This window comes from Ovis aries, chromosome X (genome assembly GCF_016772045.2).
Source record: "Ovis aries strain OAR_USU_Benz2616 breed Rambouillet chromosome X, ARS-UI_Ramb_v3.0, whole genome shotgun sequence".
Taxonomy (NCBI): domain Eukaryota; kingdom Metazoa; phylum Chordata; class Mammalia; order Artiodactyla; family Bovidae; genus Ovis; species Ovis aries.
The window spans coordinates 88,813,648-88,828,316 of record NC_056080.1 but is presented as its reverse complement, the minus strand read 5'-3'; the positions used below and the strand labels follow the sequence as shown (position 1 = coordinate 88,828,316).

General features: G+C 37.4%; 1 pseudogene; it reads left to right on the top strand.

The window, feature by feature from the left end:
* Positions 1–5,036: 5,036 nt before the first annotated feature.
* LOC114111651 (tRNA pseudouridine(38/39) synthase-like) overlaps positions 5,037–14,669 on the top strand; it is a 54,986-nt pseudogene continuing 45,353 nt past the window's right edge.

Genomic DNA, 14,669 nt, shown 5'->3' with positions numbered 1-14,669 from the left:
AACTAATAAGAAACTGATGTTTACCAATAGTCAAATGTGCCTAAATTATCTGTTTTTAGTAATGAGGGAAAACCCCAAATCTGGAACTTACAGCTCTGCCTTTCTCTTGAGCAGAGTAGTAAATGCAAGTCTCTGAATCCAATAAGTTGATTACTTTTTTCCTAACATTTAACAATTTCCTCAGTAACTTATTCCAAAATATCTCCATTTCATTCTCTTGCCTCATGCAAACAGAGTCTATGATTTCCCATCCAAGTAAGGTTTGGCTATTTTGAATGACCTTTTTTCCCACAAACTTGAGCTGTAGTCTGTTCCTCTTTGTTTTCTCTCTGAATGATACATCAGCTTGGGAAAATGTTGCTGGATTTCTCTGAGCATAAAATGCAGAGATTCCCAGAGTTCTCAGAGCTTTGTAACAATGTCTACTTCAGTCTGGCAGTGTGCCTGAGGGGCTAAGGGCTCAAGGCTGCCTTTGAAAGGAAAGACCTAGAGAAGCCAAGAAGGAAGAGAATCAATCAGTCTATAGTTTAAATGAGGTTCCAGTTTGATCAGTTACACTAGCCTACTGTGTCTACATGTGGTCACAGAACTTACTGAAAAGCTGATTAATCTAAAATAATAATCAGTTTTTGCCTGGCCAATCACATTAGCCATGAAATAGATCTCATTAAGTCACTATTAAATGCATCTAATTCAGAGCAACTGCAGGTTATCATGAGGGAAATGGCATTTGGAAAAAAAGGTTCTTCAAGCTGCCGGGTGAAGAATGGATGGGAAGGGAGAGTGAGGGAGTTTTCTGTCTTTTTCCGTGGCTGCCCCTATCAGTGAATAGCCTTCTCAAGCTACTTTCTGCAGATGTACTGTTTCACATTCTTCTTTTTCCTACCACAACTAATTAATTTTTAATGCAAGTAATAGCTTCACCTCTAAATTCAGCCCCTTAGAGAACCCAACTCAATGGCCCTTGAATACACAGGGCTCCTGGGTAGGAAATCATATTAATGCCAATTTGGGGCTGTAGCTTGCAGGATAAATGAAGTTATCTTTGGATTGATTTACTCCACTTGGGTCAATAGCTGGCCTCCTCTCTTGTCTGGTAACACTTTCTTGATTTGTGTTTAAAACTTGCTACTCTGCCCTAACATAGATATTTCTGAAAGCTCAGAAACAGGGTTTTTTTGTGATGTCTCAAGAGCCATTTCCTTTATCAAATCATGGCATGTCAGGCCTGGAAGGGAATCTTAGAAATCATCTATTCCTGCAATATATAGAAAAAAAATAAATTTTCATAGATAAGAATAGGAAGTTAGCTTGGATTGAAATATGAAGAACTTGTTGGTTTTGTTCACACTCAAGAGTTGGTACTTTGTCCTGGAAGTAATCAAAGGTGATTGTGATTAAGTGTTATTGTGTTTGTTTTGGGGTGAGAAGAGAAGGTCTGAATTCAGAAAGAACATTCTGACAGAAGTTTAAAGGGCATTGAGAGAGGGTAAAAGTAGGGTCTGAGGGGAGCAGTTCAAGTGTGATACGATTTCTGGTGAAAGGTAGGGATTGAACTAGGTCTCTGAGTGTCAGGATGAAGACCAGAACATAGAGAGAGCTATTGAAGAGACAGAATTGGCAGGGGTTTGTGAATGATCAAATGTCATGGGTGTAGGAGAAAGAGAAGCTGAGTGTTTACTGATTGATGGGCAAGCTGAGTAGTCAGTCATTCAGTGCGATAAGGACTTACAGGCTGGAGACTTATGAAAATGTTTGGCTATGTGGGTAATAATATTAACAGTAATGCTACTGATGATGATACCATTGGGAAATGTCTAATGGATGTGTGTCAGGAAGCATTTAACAGGACACTTCCTGTGTACCATTTTGGATCTGTTAGGAATTCTCTGTTCCTTATTAATTTCTGAATATTCAAGAATTAAGAGGAGATGCAAGCCTCTCCTGGGGGCTGAGGAATCCAGGCATTTCCTTCCTTAGCTTTCCTATACGGTGATAAGTACCCTCTTCCTTTTCATGAACGATATGGTAAAAGTGATTATTTACAACTCTCTCTCTCTCTCTCTCTCTCTTTCTCTCTCTCTCTTTAATATGAGTCGCTTATGTTTTGTAAGTCTGGAATTTTAATCTTTATCTTTGCTGAGAATAACTACAGTATATATGCCCACACCATGGTGATTAAAACACCTCTGCTCCATCAGAGCTTTGGTCCCCGTGTCTTGCTTTCTCTCTCTCTCTCTCTCTCTCTCTCTCTCTCTCTCTCTGTCTCTCTCTCCCCCCCCCCTCTCTCTCTCTATCTCTCTCTTTTTCAGGCTGATCCCCTGGAACTCAGAGGCCCTCTGGGTTCAGTTTCCTGCCCTGGCTTCTAAGACCCTCTAGAGAAGGCGCTCTGCGCCTTCACCCCCTCGAGAGGGTGCCTGAGGCCTTCGTGAACAGAGCAAGTGCTGTGCAGGGGCTTTATTGGCTTTCTGCATAAACCAAGGAATATCAGCCTCTTTCTATCTCCTTTACTTTCCTATTGGTCAACTCTGGACCACCAGGTTCCGATCCATTAAAGGACTTCAACAGATGTGGAATTAACAGACTTCATCAATAACATATATTTGAAGTATTCTCTTATCCTGTCAATTATCAAATACATTTGTCTTCTCACTATTTCCTTTCAATATTTTTAAGAGACAGCAGTATTATAAAATTATTTAGTCCCATTTCTGCCATGCCCTTTAGCAAGTCATTTCATCTCTCTGAACCTAAGTTCCTTATCTAGACCTGGAGATAATAAAACAGGCTTATCTTAACTTAGTGCATGAGTCATATAAAACTGATAAGGGAAAGTATTTTGAAAACCTTAAAAAGCACAGGTGACTAATTTTTTTTGTTAAGAGAATTGAAGGTCATGTTATCCCTGTTATAGAAATGTACTTTAGGGACTTCCCAGTGGTTGAGACTGTTTCCACTGCAGGGAGCATGGGTTTAATCCTTGGTTGTGGAACTAAGATCTCACATGGCTCACAGTGCAGCCAAAAACAAAAAAAGTGACTTTAAGCGCTCTCCTCCTTCCATAATCTTCATGTACTATGGAACTCCTCAAACACATTAGACTCTGGCAAAACATTGGCATTCTTAGGCCCTGTCAGCTGGCCGTGAATCTTTCTAAGAAAGAATACCCCTACATTTTCAATGGAGTTTTCAGCTATTATCTAGGAAACCAATAGGACTGCTTTGACATCCAGGAGTTTCTTTGAGTGATCTAGATGCCAGGGAAGGCATTTGTGGTGTGACGTAGAGGAGGCCTATAATCTGTAGTTTTGTGGGGAAATGGCTTGTGACTATAATTAATTTTTTTTTCAGACTTACCCTGGTAGCACAGATGTTAGAGAATCTGCCTGCAATGTAGGAAACCCAGGTTCAGTCCCTCATTCAAGAATATTCCCTGGAGGAGAAACTGACAACCCACTCCAGTATTCTTGCCTGGAGAATCCCATGGACAGAGGAGCCTGGTGGGCTATAGTCTGAGGTTGCAAAGACTCAGACACGACTGAGTGACTAATACAGCACTGTCAAGAATCTGAGTGATAAGGCCTTTCCCCCCCAAGTCAATAGGTTTTAGTGGCATAATTAAGAACTATGCATAAATTTCTCAGAAAAATCTTTCTAGTTGTGGTAGCTTTCATTTTGAGCTGAAAAGGGATTAGAACATTTGGAAAATGCATCCAGATAACTGTGTTATAGGTTTGCTATCTATTCCTGTGACTGAAAGGTGATCACGTGCAAGAAAGACATAAAAGCCAAGATTCATAACAGGAGTATCAGGGGCCACGTTTTTTAAAAAATTGATATATTTGTACAGAAAAATTGAGTACCTTGAAAGTCCTTTTAAATTTGAAGCCCTTTATTTTTACTTGAGTTATTTAAATAATGGTCCTGAAACCAAGAGACAAAGTTTGCTCTCTGCAGAAAATTTAATTGGAAACAGCACTGTCCTCAGTGCCACAAACTTGGTCTCTTATCCTGGCTCAGACATTCTCATGATTCAGGTGACGTATGAGAAAGGAATTGATATATTTATACCTGGGATTCCTCCTAACTCTAAAATTTTGAGTCAAGTTTTCTCAGAATTCCTAAAATCCTTTTCATTTTGATTTTTGTGAAGATTAGTACAACAAAGTAGACAATTTTCTGTAATGATGTAGGGCTCAGTCCTCACTAAAACTAAAAATTTTTCACATTGGCTTGAAACAGAGGAAATAAGACATTTAGCGAGAGAACTCTTTCCACACTATGGATGGGCATTATCAATAACTACATTTAGCCATGATTGCTTTCTATCTGTTCTGACTAGTATCAAGCCCAAATAGATAATTCATGTGTTTTCAGATGGCTAAGTAAACACTATAGAAACTTAAAAATCATTTGGGAATGGAAGGTTCAACCATGTAATATTAAACATGACCTGAGCAGTGTGAGCATATGCTATTTTTGGCCAAAGGCATATAGCCCATATATACAGCCCATTTAGTCATTGGGCTGTAATGAGAGTCTGCTTTTCTACATTATATTTCTACTTAATTAAAGAATTTCTTTCCTATTTGTTATTTCTGTTTATTTTGTTTTTATTCACAAAGAAAGCATAATAAGTTAATAAATAAACTAGCTTCTCTTTTCAGCCTCTGTGGGATGCAGCTTCATTAGCTGAAGTAAAAAATATATATATATATATATTTCAACACATTTCTGCCATGTCTTTTTCCACTACTGTATTGTTCTGATCAGTAGTTGGTGCTCCTGCCTATGTTCATTTTGCATACAGGTGTCTCATTCTGCCAGTTAATCATAAAGAAATATATGTGAAAAATTTCTCACTAATTAGCCTTTTTGCCATGTGTTATATTGACCTCTGGGGTCTCAAAGAGTCTGACATGACTGAGCAACTGAACTGAACTGATATTGACCTCAGTCCTTCTGTGGCCCATTGTAATACAACCCAAGGATGCTGGTTAGAAATAGGAAAGGACACTTAGAAAACAATGTGTATGATGTCCAGTAACCCAGAAGAAGCAGTTATGCAAGTGTCAGAACCATGTGAAGTATGTGTGGCTAACTGTCCAAACATGGTCCAGGTACACCAAGAGGTTTAAAGCACAGTCTAGGTTCTCTTGAGGCTTACGATATAGCAAGACTCAGACAACTATAGTCGAGGGAAAGGATGCAGGGAAAGTAGCTTTCATGTAGGTCATATCATTTTTCTTCTGTGCTTATTTGACTGATGTCTCTTATGTGCCATCTAAAGCTTCCCTGGTGACTCAGACAGTAAGAATCTACTGCAATGTGGGAGACCCAGGTTCGATCTCTGAGTTGGGAAGATCCCCTGGAGAAGGGAATGGCAACCCACTCCTGAGTCCATGGAGTCACTAAGAGGTGTTCACAACTGAGCAACTAACATTTCTACTTTCAAAGCTTTCCCCAGGTTGAGGAAGTCCCCTTCTATGCTGTCCAGGCTCACTCTCCAGTTTCACCAGTAATACAAGTTACAATGAGACAACCTAGTTACAAAGGCTCCAATAAAGAACAAATTTAGAGAGTTTTGAGACGTCTTGAGGGTTGTGAAGGATTTTGACAGGTACAGGTAATGACAAAGGGAGAAGGAGATTAATGGGAAAGAATGCATAGCATTAAGAAATGGAGCATTGCCAGATATTGATGAATAAGGGAGTGTTCTGGGAAGTGCAAGTGATCTAATTTGGCTGCAGCAGGTGGGGAGATGAGCTTTTGTAGTGAGGGAGTGACGTCATCACTGAACGCTTCAACATGAATTCTGGCAGCAATAGAGCAGGTGGATTAACAGGTATGGAGAGTGTGTGTCATAAAAGAAATGTGAGCCTGTGCTGCTACAGGGGCTCTGGGAATGGGGATGAGGGGCAGATGTCAAAGGGATGGAGAACGATCTGTGACAACTGATTGGATCCAGAATGCATTTGAAAGAGAATGTTGATGACAAAGTTGATTTATTTCTGTATTTCTGTGATTTTTGTCATGGTTATATATATATATATATATATATATATATATATATATATATTGCTTGTTTGGGTTCTCTTATCAATGTATCTTTCTGTTTTCATGGAAATTCTCATACATTGAGAGATTATATAATGAATTTATACATGTTTATTGTATACATTTCCTAGTTTAATCATAAAATATTTAAGATATATATTAATAAATGTGAAATGTCATTAATACAGACATAAGATTTTCCAGTTAAAAGTAATTCATATCTTGTCCAACTTTTCACTTGATAGAAGGAATGATAGAGGATTTTTATAAAGGTGATATTACAAGGAAATAAAGATAGGTGGGATGCTTTTGTTCTTATCTTGGTAGATACCAAAATGACTCTGCTTTCCACTGCCCAAAAATATGTATGTTATAGTTAATTAGCCTGATCTCATACTTGTTCAAAAGTCTTTAAAGTGTTCATCTAATAGAATATATAACATAAGGAGTCCTGGCTCATAGCCATCTATCAATTTATCAAGACTCAAGTAATGGGCTGTTACCAGAGAACACTTAGATAATACCATCAATGGCGTCTCTAAAACAGGCACTTAGAGAAATCCTTCAATTTGTACTTATACTCTATTCCTCTATGTCCATATTTCTCATTTAGAGTAGATGCTTCCACCATCTACCAAATACACAAGTCAGAATCAGTGAAGTAATTCCACTCCCTTCACTATCAATGAGTCATCCCTTCGTCAAGCTTTCTTGATATCTAAGATCTATTTGTGCTTTTCAATACCCGGTATTCCTCCTTACTTCTGGATATTACTTTCGGTTCAATTTTTGCATCCATTCTCATCTTGAACTCTTCTTGTCCCTCCTCTATATGATAATCAATTTTATTTAAAAATGCATGTTACTTAAAACACTGATTATATAGGAAATAACTGCTGGTTTCTAAGAATTTAGAATATGAAGCAAACTTTCTCAGAGTTCCATGAAAGAATTAAGCCCAATAAAAGTTATTGGAGTAACTTCTCAGTTTTCAAAGGGCAGTATATAGTAACTATCATTCTGGGTGAATAGGAGAAATGTTTTAGAAAAAGGCTGAGCAATTGCAGCCTGCAGGCCAAATATTTGTAAATAAAGTTTTGTTAGAAGAAGTTGAGAGAGTCAATTCCTAGACAGATTGATAAGTTCAGAGGAGGAAGGGGTCTGGGGCTCTCAAAGTGGAGATTGCGGTCTGGAATTCTCAAGGAGAAAAGGATAAATGTTTGTGTGGTTTTTTTTTTTTCCTCTGCATTCCTTAGTTTCAGTCAATTATACAACTCAGTTTAAACTCTGTACTAGGGATTATACAACAACAGTGTATCCAGCTGGAGGACAGTTTCTCCTTCCTGAAAACCTTCTGACTAATCCTGATATCTGAGAATGTATATACATGAGTTTGGGTAAACTCCGGGAGTTGGTGATGGACAGGGAGGCCTGGTGTGCTGCAATTCATGGTGTCACAAAGAGTTGGAAATGACTGAGCGACTGAACTGAACTGATATTATGGGAGTGGGTCTGGAGGATATTTCTATTGTTAAATGGTGGCTCAGATGGTAAAGCGTCTGCCTGCAGTGCGGGAGACCCGGGTTCGATCCCTGGGTTGGGAAGAGCCCCTGGAGAAGGAAATGGCAACCCACTCCAGTACTCTTGCCTGGAAAATTCCATGGACAGAGAGGCTCCTCAGAGCCTGGTAGGCTACAGTCCATGGGGTCGCAAAGAGTCAGACACAACTGAGTGACTTCACTATAATCTTGTTATACTAAAATGTAAATTGCTGGAGTAGGTCTGGTAAAATTTTCACAAATGAGGCATTCTTTTGATTCATTATAATATTAAAAAGTATATAAATCCATTGCTAACACTAGCAAGGGGGTACTCTTTCTGCCCCTCCTGATGTCTACGTCAGAAGCTTTCTCTATCCCTTTTATACTTTAATAAAATTCTGTTGCACAAAAGCTCTGAGTGATCAAGCCTCGTCTCTGGCCCCAGATTAAATTCTTCTCTTCCAGAGGCCAAGAATCCTGGCATCTTTTTGTGGGTCAGCAACAACATTCAAAGTCATGCCCACTAATTTTATGAGTCTTTATGCCATTGTTTGTGGCTGCTTTCACACAATGGCAGAGTTGAGCAGTCATTGTGACAGAGACCATACAGTCTGTAAAATCTATTACAATAATTACTATCTGGCCCTTTACAGAAAACAGTGACTAACTCCCACATTGGAACATTAACTATGAATACTCTTTAGTGATCTTGTTGAGAGGAGTCACCACTCAGGAAATCATAAAGGGAATATAAAAATCTCACATATTCATGCAACTCAAATATAGCTACCACTGTCCTTTCAATACACTTGCACAAAAGAGTTTTGATATGCTTACATATATAATACTAATGTAACATTAATACCATTGAGATAAAAGTATTCATCCAATTTTATCAAATTAATAATATTCACCATGTAACATTGGCATCACAGCACGTATAACTATGTAATTAGACATTCTTCAGGATTTGAAATAGCACAACTGGAATTCCATCACCTCCACTAGTTTTGTTCATAGTGATGCTTTCTAAGGCCCACTTGACTTCACATTCCAAGATGTCTGGCACTAGGTGAGTGTTCACACCATCGTGATTATCTGGGTCATGAAGCTCTTTATTTGTACAGTTATTCTGTGTAATCTTGCCACCTCTATCTTAATATCTTTAGTCCATACCATTTCTGTCCTTTATCAAGCCCATCTTTGCATGAACTCTTCCGTTGATATCTCTAGTTTTTTTGAAGAGATCTCTAGTCTTTCCCATTCTGTTGTTTTCCTCTATTTCTTTGTATTGATCGCTGAGGAAGGCTTTCTTATCTCTCCTTGCTATTCTTTGGAACTCTGCATTCAAATGAGAATATCTTTCCTTTTCTCCTTTGCTTCTGGCTTCTCTTCTTTTCACAGCAATTTGTAAGGCCTCGTCAGACAGACATTTTGCTTTTTTTGGATTTCTTTTCCATGGGGATGGTCTTGATCCCTGTCTCCTGTACAATGTCACGAACCTCTGTCCATAGTTCATCAGGTACACTGTCTATCAGATCTAGTCCCTAAAATCTATTTCTCACTTCTACTGTGTAATCATAAGGGATTTAATTTGGGTCATACCTGAATGATATAAAGGTTTTCCTTACTATCTCAACTTAAGTCTGAATTTGGCGATACGAAGTTCGTGATCTGAGCCACAATCAGCTCCCAGTCTTGTTTTTGCAGACTGTATAAAGCTTCTCCATCTTTGCTGCAAAAAATATAATTAATCTGATTTCAGTGTTGACCGTCTGGTGATGTCCATGTGTAGAGTCTTCTCTTGTGTGGTTGGAAGAGGATGTTTGCTATGACCAGTGCGTTCTCTTGGTAAAATTCTATTTGCCTTTGCCCTGCCTCATTCCATATCCCAAGGCCAAATTTGCCTGTTACTCTAGGTGTTTCTTGACTTCCTACTTTTGCATTCCAGTCCCCTATAATGAAAAGGACATCTTCTTTGGATGTTAGTTCTAAAAGGTCTTGTAGGTCTTCATAGAACCATTCAACTTTACCTACTTCAGCATTACGGGTTGGGGCATAGGCTTGGATAAATGTGATATTGAATGGTTTGCCTTGGAAACGAACAGAGATCATTCTGTCATTTTTGAGATTGCATCCAAGTACTGCATTTTGGACTCTTTTGTTTACCATGATGGCTATTCCATTTTTCTAAGGGATTCCTGCCCACAGAAGTAGATATAATGGTCATCTGAGTTAAATTCACCCATTCCAGTCCATTTTAGTTCTCTTAGTGCTGAACTCAATGTGCCAGCAAATTTGGAAAACTCAGCAGTAGCCACAGGACTGGAAAAGGTCAGTTTTCCTTCCAATCCCAAAGAAAGGCAATGCCAAAGAATGCTTAAACTACTGCACAATTGCACTCATCTCACACGCTAGTGAAGTAATGCTCAAAATTCTCAAAGCTAGGCTTCAACAATACATGAACTTTGAACTTCCAGATGTTTAATCTGGTTTTAGAAAAGGCAGAGGAACCAGAGATCAAATTTCCAACATCTTCTGGATCATCAAAAGGGAAACAGAGTTCCAGAAAAACATCTATTTCTCCTTTACTGGCTATGCCAAAACCTTTGACTATGTGGATCACAATAAACTGTGGAAAATTCTGAAAGAGATGGGAATACAGACCACCTGACCTGCCTCTTGAGAAACCTATATGCAGGTCAGGAAGCAACAGTTAGAACTGGACATGGAACAACAGACTGGTTCCAAATAGGAAAAGGAGCACATCAAGGCTGAATATTGTCACCCTGCTTATTTACCTTATAGGCAGAGTACATCATGAGAAATGCTGGGCTGGAGGAAACACAAGCTGAAATCAAGATATCCAGGAGAAATATCAATAACCTCAGATATGTTGATGATGCCACCCTTATGGCAGAAAGTGAAGAGGAACTAAAAAGCCTGTTGATGAAAGTGAAAGAGTAGAGTAAAAAGTTGGCTTAAAGCTCAACATTCAGAAAACTAAGATCATAGCATCTGGTCCCATCACTTCATGGGAAATAGATAGCGAAACAGTGGAAACAGTGGCAGACTTTATTTTTGGGGGCTCCAAAATCACTGCAGATGGTTTTTGCAGCCATGAAATTAAAGGATGGAAGGAAAGTTATGACCAACATAGAGAACATATTCAAAAGCAGAGACATTACTTTGCCAACAAAGGTCCGTCTAGTCAGGGCTATGGTTTTTTCAATGGTCATGTATGGATATGAGTGTTGGACTGTGAAGAAATTGAGCACTGAAGAATTGACGCTTTTGAACTGTCGTTCTGGAGAAGACTCTTGCAAGTCCCTTGAACTGCAAGGAGATCCAACCAGTCCATCCTAAAGGAGACCAGTCCTGGGTATTCATTGGAAGGACTGATGCTGAGGCTGAAACTCCAATCCTTTGGCCACTTGATGTGAAGAGTGACTCATTGAAAAAAACCCTGATGATGGGAGGGATTGGGAGCAAGAGGAGAAGGGGACAACAGAGGATGAGATGGTTGGATGGCATCACTGACTCAATGGGCATGAGTTTGGGTAAGCTCTGGGATTTGGTGATGGACAGGGAGGCTTGGTGTGCTGCGATTCATGGGGTCACAAAGAGTCGGACACGACTGTGTAACAGAAGTGAACTGAGACATCCTTCATTTATAATTGCTGGATCCTCTTTCATCATAAAATTTAACAATTCTGTTCATGTTGGGTATTGAAGTGATTTCTTTGTTTTTTTACAAACTGTGTTTAAAATTTTATATAGGAAACGTTTATCAAATGTATTAAAAATTACTTAGTCAAATGCAATGTGGTATCCTCAATCACATCCTAAAAAATGGATATTAGAAGAAAAACTGAAGTATAATATCTATAATTTAGCTAATAGTGCTTTGCCCTTATTAATCTTTTAGTTTTGAAAAATATGTTTATATAAGAAGTAAATTTTATAGGAACCACGGTGAAGAGGATCTCTGTGCTATCTCAAAACCTCATCTGTAAACCTAAAATATAAAACTTAAAAACCTTGGTCAAAGTTGTCAACCTTGGGGAGAAATTTGAATGAAGTATAACTTCTATATAAGAAAGTGCACAAATTATAAATGTAAAGCTTGATTTTCAAAATTTAACACTTGCATGTAACTACCACCCAGATCAAGAAGTGGACCATTAGCAGTTTCACAAAAGCCCCACCACCACCACCACCATGATGCCCTCCCGATCACTGCCCATGGCTAACGCCAACACTATCCTTATTTTTAACTGAAAATATCAAAGTCACCAGCTTTTGCAGCTTTTACAATGGCATCAGATAGCATATATCTTTTTGTGTCTGAAATCTTTTGCTTAACATTTTGAGACTTGTCTGTGTCATTGTGTTATAGTTTGTTCATTCTTATTGCTGTATAGTGTTCCACTATATAATTATAGCACAATTTATATGTTGAACTACTAAAATGCATTTGAGTAAGTTGCAATCTTTGGCTGTTTAAAATACTGTTATGAATATCCATGTCAAAATATATTTTCATTAACATGTTTTATGGTGTATACTGCTAGGTCAGAGTGTGTGTATTTGCCTGGATTTAGTGGTTATCCTTAGTCAATAATGAAAAATAGCTTTCTAAAGTACTTGTACCTTGTAATCATAATGCCATCAGAATTTTCTGTGACAGCACTGTGATATACAAGACAACTGAAAATGTCCTAATACTTCCCAAGGTTAAATACTTCTAACTTAGAATTGTATATTAGCCAAATTCTCATACAAATATAAAGATAGAATTAATATATTTTCAAATGTACACATCTCAAATAATTTCCTCTCACAGCCTCTTTGTCAGGAATTTCTGAAAAGTATTCCTCTGAAAGTAGAGATTAAACCAAGAATGAAGAATATATCAAAAAATTGCTTAAAAGAATAACATATCAGAGACAACCTGAGAGAAAATGGGTGCTGTTGAATGAGAATTGTATGTTGAGAACTGTGTATTAGGCCTCCCAAAAAGCAGCTCAGAGTGGAGCAAGTGAATATCATTCTCTAGGGGAGGGACAGCTCCCCTCCCCCACAAAGTTGAGTTAATTGATCATCTGATAGGAACATCTCTGGTGGTCCAGTGGTTAAGACCCCACACTTAGAATGCAAGGGCTATGGTTTGATCCCTGGTTGGGGAACTAAGATCTCACATGCTGTACTGTCCAAAAAAAAAAAAAAAAGTGATTACCTGATATATTTATTCTCATTGAAGAATTTATATAGTATAGTTAAAAACTAGGGAGGGGGGTTGATAGGGATAATTTCATAGAAAATTGCAAAGTAAAAAAATAAGGCAGTTACAAACTCTAAAATGTATACCTGTGGTGGATTCATGTTGATGTATGGCAAAACCAATACAATATTGTAAAGTAATTAACCTCCAATTAAAATAAATAAATTTATATTAAAAAAAGAAAACTATAACAAAAAGTAATCAGTGTACTGAATATGGTGTGTCATAAACAACTTACATAGTTGTAATATAAATGCTGAATATTGATTTAATGAAATTGTGACAGATTTATGTTTATGACAGGAAAATTTCAGTGTGTGATCATGGTAGAAGAAACAAAAATCCTCATTTTTTCCCTAATAGGACAGAAAATAGAAAATGTTTACACTTGGTGAGAAACAATAGCAGTATATGCATATCATTTAGATATATGAAGAAAATACTGCAAGAAAGAGCTAAGAGTTGATAAAGCCCTGTGAGTGGTGAGGTAGTATGCCAGGTAACTATTATTTTAATTATAAGTATAGCTATCATGTAAGAATTGAATCGCCAGTCTATGTTTGACGCAGGATGCAGCATGCTTGGGGCTGGTGCATGGGGATGACCCAGAGAGATGTTATGGGGAGGGAGGTGGGAGGGGGGTTCATGTTTGGGAACGCATATAAGAATTAAAGATTTTAAAATTTAAAAAAATAAAAAACTAAAAAATAAATAAATAAATAAATAAAAATTAAAAATAAAACCTACAAATACTGCTGTAAATCTGGGCTCGGGGCTCCTTGCTTCACTCCACTACATTGGATGTGACGGGAGCCCTAGCTCGAGCTAGAAATAAAAACCCTTCATGCTTTAAAAAATAATAATAATAATTATAAGTATAGGCTTTGTGTAAAGCCTTATTAACTTGGGATTAATTTCTGTATAATGCTTTTTTCTTTTAATAGTTTACAAGTTGTGTAAAAGATACAAAAATAATTATTAGAAGTTAGTATTAGGACAAAAACATTAACAAATCCTTGACAAAAGAATATATATATATATATATATATATATATATATATGGCAAATAAACACATGAAAGGATGCTGAATATCACCAGTGAAACAGAACTTATAACCAGCGTGAGATGCAATTTCACATCTACTTGAATGTCTAAAGTTGGATAGACTGAAAACACCAGAAAGGAGCTTGCTCAGTTTAACAATCGTAGTAAAAAATTGTGCAACTGTTTTAGAGAATAGATTGGAAAGTTCTTATAAAGCTAACCTACATCTACCTATGACCCCAAAATTCTTCTCCTAAGTATTTATCAAAAGGAAATTTATATATTCGCATAAAAACTTGTACACAATATTCATAGCATTATTCATAATACAAAGAAAAAAATGATCCTCAACAGGAGAATCGATACATTTTGGGAAATTCACACAAAGGAATGCTATTTCAAAAAAAAAAGTTAACAATTAATACCTGGAATAATGATGATAAACTTCAGAAATTTAACTTTGAGTGAGAAAATCTAAACACTAAGATAATATTGTAAGTTTCTATCTGTGCAAAGTACAAGAAATCAGAAAGTAGTTGCCTGACTGTAGAGATGAGAATCAAACTGAAAGGAGCGCCAAGGATTTGAAGGAGTAATTGAGTGTTCTGTATCCTGTCTTGGGTGTTGGTTATGTAGGCACATATAATTGACAAAAGGTATAAAGCTTCATGTAAGACCTGTACATTTTTTAAATATATAAATTACGTTTTGAGGAGAACATCAAGATGGTAGAATAGCAGGC